This window comes from Choloepus didactylus, chromosome 6 (assembly GCF_015220235.1).
Source record: "Choloepus didactylus isolate mChoDid1 chromosome 6, mChoDid1.pri, whole genome shotgun sequence".
Taxonomy (NCBI): domain Eukaryota; kingdom Metazoa; phylum Chordata; class Mammalia; order Pilosa; family Megalonychidae; genus Choloepus; species Choloepus didactylus.
The window spans coordinates 8088064-8094063 of NC_051312.1; positions in this window are offsets into that span (position 1 = coordinate 8088064).

A 6000-nucleotide genomic window follows, 5' to 3' on the forward strand; every position below is an offset into this window, starting at 1 on the left:
CAAAATAAGTGTTGGGCCTCTTTGCTTTTTGCAAAATAACTGCCTTCATTTCCTTCCCACCCAGTCCTATAACCCAGGGGATACTTGGGGCAAAGAGAGAGAGAGAGACAGAAGGCCTCTTACTGGAGCTCCAAAGTTGTCTTGCCCTTTTCCTTAAGGTCCAGAATCCCTTGAGTAATTAACCCTCAAGGAACTGAGTGGCTCACCTTAAACAGGCAGATATCTCTTACAGCCTCAAATGGTTTGACTCAGGTGGGTATACTGGGAGGGAACCTAAGAAGGTTCCGAGAACAGGATTGGTAAAACTTAATCTGAACTGGACTGCAAATAGGACAAGGTTTGTGAGACTGCAGTCAGCTCTTTTACATTTGTTCGTCTGCATTGGAGGAGTTGGACAATTAAACAGATATACACAAAGGTCTCTTCTCAGGCAGGCCTTGTTAATATTCCAAAACAGATGTGCAGGGTGATAAGAGATGGGCAGGTGGCTAGTGGTTCCCCCTACGATCACAATGGCTCCGGTTGGCAAGGGCAGATCTGTCAGGCTCCCTGCTTTGCCCTAAAAGAGCCATTTTCAAGGAGAATGGAGCTTAGAAGTTTCCCCAGGAAGCCCACGCACTGGGAAACAGGTTCCTATGGCTTGAACTGCAGCTGCAGAGAGAAGGGGAGAGTGATATATGGGAAGAAGGAAAGAAAAATTCTTTGTTGGAGCATCAAGAAGAGGGTCCCTGGTGGGAATAAGCTGATGCTTAATAAGATACCAACAAATCTGTCCTAAGCAAAGCTAAGACCCAACAAATGCTGGGAGTCAAAATTCAGATCACCCACTTCTTTTAGACTTTAATGGGTAAGAAAAAAACTCTGGTCAACAAAGCTGAACTATTTCCGATTTCTCCTCACTCCTTAAAAGTTGAGGAAGTAGAGATATTCCACCCAGTGCAGGTCTTAACCAAAATAGAGAAGTTGGTCTTGAAGATCTCCCCCCGAGGCAGCATAAAAAGCTTTGGCATCAGAGAGTAAATGTCTTGTTCTGCTGCCTACCAGTTATTTTGACCTTACCAAACTCCTCTAAGCCTCAGCTTTTCATTCATAAAGTGGGGGAAATACCTAACTCTCAGGATGGAATGGAATGTGTTAAAGCTCAGGGTCTGCCACATGATAGCCACCACTTACTGAACATTTACTATGTTTCTGACCTCTCATTTGAAGGGAAGTTTTAAGTAAAGATGCTTCAATATTTAAGCAAAGCAAAGAGCTGTCATCAGGTGGACAGGAGTTTACAGAAAGCTTAAGCAGTGACTTGTTCACAGCTTCTCATCTTTCTCTCCCGAGCTCCTGGTCTCTCTTTCCTTCCCCACCCTCAGTGTTCTCTGGGATCTCTATTTTTCCCTCCTCCCCGCCTCTCTCATCATCACCTACCCGCTGAGGTCTCCTTCTTTCCATCCTTCTCACCATCACTGCCCGCTCCTTACCTCCTGTGTTCTTCTCTTTCCCACTTCTTTACTATCTCCTTGGTGCCATTGGTCACGTGCTCTCTGGGCTCATTAATTATTTCCTGAACCTCTCCCCTCCCGCTCCCCCCACTAGATGATAAGTTCCTTGAAGGAAGGGGCCAGGCCCCATTTGTAATCCCTCAAAGAACTTCCCAGAAAATGTATCACATACTTAACCATGTCAACCCCTGGAGGGATAAAAACTGCATCGTGTTGATTTATGAGGCTTAAGAGTTAGCAAGTATTAAGAAATGTAATTGTTTTGAGTCTGGAAATAAAATGCTGAGTCTTTGAGGGGAAAAAAGGAAGCCAGAAATGCTCCACGATTCTTGTAAGGATCATGGATTGTGATGGCACGTGCGATTCTTGTGAGTTTTGTGGAACGAGGTGGACCCTTTTCCTGGGACCATGGGACTGGGGTCTCCTTGTTGCCACCCTTTCCAGGTGTAGGGACTGCCTCCCCCGAGTCGTGGGGTTGACTTCAGCTGTTGGCGCAGCTGCAGTAGCATGTGGGAACCACCTGCTCTTTGGGCAACCTTAGCTTCATCTTGGGGCCAGGCCACTCTCACGTCCCACTTTCAAAAGGGTGGGACTCCCCGCCTGCCTGGCAGCGAGGCCGAAAGATCCAGAGCCCTGGGCTTCAACTGCAACTGACCTTATTTCTTCTTTTTGCCCCCCACATCAAAGATGTGCTTACTTATTGAAGTCCCTTGTGCCCAACACTAAATTATGTGCTTGGATGGGGAAAGGAGGTTTGAACAATTAGAACACTTGACTTTTACCCTTGAAGACTTCAAATTCTTGAGGAGACACTGTGAATATGTGACATAGTTGGAGGACGGCCGTCATTAAAATGAACCACTGAGAGAAAATGTGTACAATATGTAATATATGGAATTCCACTTGGATGTAAATCCATGGGGCAGGGATTTTTATCCACTGCTGCATCCCCCAGGCCTAGAACAGTGCCTGGCACAGCTGGCACTCATACCTTGGGGTTTACTGAATTCATGAGTTGAGTAGCATCATGACACATTTGATAGAGGAGGATGTGAAGGCTGGAGGGCTTTGGACGCTGGTGGAGAAGTTAGATAGAGTAAAAAAGGCAGGTACATTCTGGACCAGAGGGTTGATGTAGAAGAAGTTATTCCAGGTAGTCTGTTCCTGCAGCTGTTAATTCAGCTGGACTGGAGGTGGTGGAAACTACAGCCCTGACTACTGCAAACTAAGTCAAGAGGCGAGTATGCAAACGTTAGGACAAATCCTTCACTCCTTTTTATTCCACTTTCTACTTGTGATCAGTCTTTCTGCTCCACTTCTCTCTGCTGTCTCTGACTTGTGGGCGTCATCTTTAAAGTCCATATCAGAGTGCATCTATAATAATGTAATATTATAAAGTTAATATCTCCAGCCAATTATTTTTTCAAAATGCTTCCTTTATGCTGTTCATTATATTGAAAGTTTGTCATTTTAAAATGACAATCTTTGTTTTCCAAAATTCTTGCTAAATATTCAAACTCGGAAATGTATTCAGTCTGTTTTTCTTTTTTGACAAAATCTATTTTCACCCTCTCTGGGGGACTGCAAGAAAATATTGACTGTGTTTAAGGTGAGATTTACATGATATATTTTTTGCGATTGTACTTGATTTCCCAGGGCTTGTAGTTCAAGTTTTGATTTGGCCATGATTACTGGATCTACTCCTATTGTTGAACTAATTGTCTTCTTATTGGTGAGCTGCATATCTGTAGTTAACTTTGTATTCCTGCATAATTTTTTTGGTACAAGGAATGTGGAGACCCTCCATCTACACCTTGGCCCTTTACTATTAGAATTGATTACAAGATTTTTCCATCCGTATCTTTACTGCGAGTGTTTATACTGCATTGTGTTTTGCATAAATATTAGTATTTTTCAAAATATTTTAACATATTCTATTTCATTTACTATTTTCCATAACATATTGTACACATTTTTATAGTCAACACATGTAGAAAAGTGGGTAAATTGAATTCTCAACTCCTGTTTTGCTGGAAGATAAATATAAAATCTGAAGTGGCTTCCTTTTTTTCTGAATTCATGTTTTTTCCCTCAAAAGGGAAATATTTCTTTCTATATGCATTTAGGTTGTTCCTTAAAACCCAGACATATCATTTAGATGCTGTGGACAGTGGAACAATATTCCTAATTTCCACTGCCTTCTCTTCTCTGGGTGTACTTCTGATTCAACTTGCCACCCACTGTCACACATTTGATTGGATTCCTATATGATCATTATCATCATCAAACACAAAATACATACCAGTTGCTAATTACTTGCCATGTCCTCAAGATTTAAAGTGTAAGGGTTGGACTCTGCCTTCAAGGAGCTTATGATTTAGTTGGAGAAAGAAACAAAGTAATGACTTACTACCTTGAAAATGCCAACCTGCATATGAACCAAAGACACCATGACAGGCGAGGTGAAGACGGTCCCTGCACAGCTTCAGGAGCTGCAGCAAACTTCTCCCAGGACTTCTGGTGTTGACTCGGTGCTGCGCTAGCTAATTTGTTCTCTGTGTCTGCTAAGTCCTCATCCGTTATGGGGATATTAGCTCTGAATCACCAGATCTTAGAGCTGGCTGGGAACTCAGAGGTCATTTAATCCAACCTGCTCATTTTAAAAACTGGCAGTCTGTGGCCCAAAGATGTTAAGCAGCTTGGCCAAGGTCATGCAGGTGGTTAGTAATGAAATTGGAATCATAAACCATGTCTTATGATAGCTGGTCCAGTGCTCCTTCTGCTCCTCCTCAAAATGATGGCATTTTTTAATCTTCAGATCAAATGTTGGTTCATTGGTTCCATCGCCAGGTAGAGCACCTGCCTGTGGGGTTCCCACAGGAGTGCAAGTAAGGCCACATGGGGCAGGGGCAAGTCAGGTGACCATATGAATTAGCCTGTGAATGAGATCCTTTAGAAAGCGAAAGGGTCTATTGATAATTATGTGTGCACAACAGCTGTAAACTAAGACTGTAAACTGTACAGGACACTGTGAGAGCACAAAGGCGGAAGGTGCCAATTCTGCTGTGGGGAGGGGTATCCAGTCAGGGAAGGCTTCCTGGAGGAGGTGGTACCTGATGCTTGCCCTGACTGTTGAAAATTAGTGGGTATTAGTTGTTCCCCAGGAAGATGGTGGGGGAAGGGCATTCATATCCCTGGTGAGCTGGATCCTGAAGGACCTATCGCCCCGTATTCCACTTTCTCATTTGGTCATTTGGGTAGCTACCATGTGGCAGGGACTGCTGTGGGCACTGGAGAGATGGGGAACAGGTCCCTGCTCTGAGAGGCAGCAGGGTGCAATGGCTGGCGTGAGATGGTGGAGACGCACCACCTGCCTTCCCAGTCTAGTGCCCCCACACAGTGACTGTGAGACTTTGTGCAAACCCTGAAGCTCTCAAGGTTTCAGATTCCTCATTTGTAAAATGGGGATAAGAGTCCCTCCCTCGTAGGTGGTGGTTCCGAGAACTAAATGGGTTGACATCCTCAGTGCTAGGACGCTGCATGGAACATAGTAAGTGCTGTATAAGTGAGTCTGTGAAGTAAATCTGAGCTTACAATGTAGTTGTGAGAGCCAGTCAATAATTTATGAGAGAAATTCAGTGAAGAAAATGTGGAAGGCTCCTCTGGAGAGGTGCCGTGGGAGTTGAGACGGACAAGGACGAGTCTTCCAGGCCTGCCGTGGGAAGGGACCTTGGTGAGCTCAAGCAGCCGCAGGCCAGTGTGGCCGAGCAGAGGGGCCAAGGTGGGGAGTGGAGTCAGCTGAGGGCACAGGGTGGCTGGGAGGGTCACACAAAGCCTGAAGGGCGTGAGAGTTCTCTGAGGGCAGGAGGAGCCCATGGAGGTCTCTGAGGACAGGAGGAGCCCATGGAGGTCCTGGCAGGAGGGGAGCAACAGTGAGAAAAGGAAGGCCTTCTGTTGATCCCCATGAGAGAAGTTGAAGATGTGGTCGAAGGGAGTGAGGAGGGTGTGGAGAGGAGAGAAGAGACGTGAGGTACAGGACTCGGGCATGGACTGGATGCCTGGGAAGTAAGGAAAAGGGAGGGTCGTGGATGTCCTCTCCATTCCCGCCTTGGGTGCATCCAGCGTGCCATCCTCTGAAATAGGCAATGGAGGAGGAAAAGCAGAGGGCCAGGGCTCAAGGATGAGAGGGGCTGAGACATCCCTGGTTGGCTCTATGGGATTGGAACCAACAGAGCAGTCTGGGCCAGAGTTGGAGGTGTGAGAATCAATAGCAACAGATTCAGACCACAGCAGGAAGAAGATGGCCCGTAGAAAGTGTGCAGAGGAGGGGACCAGAATCCCAGGGACAGGACCACAGAGAGAATGGTGCCCAGCCCATCGTAGGTGCCTGATAAATGTTTGCAGGATGGATGGATGGTTGAATGGATGGATGGATGGATGGATGGATGGTTGGATGGATGGATGTTTGGTTGGATGGATGGATGTATGGTTGGGTGGATGGATTGAT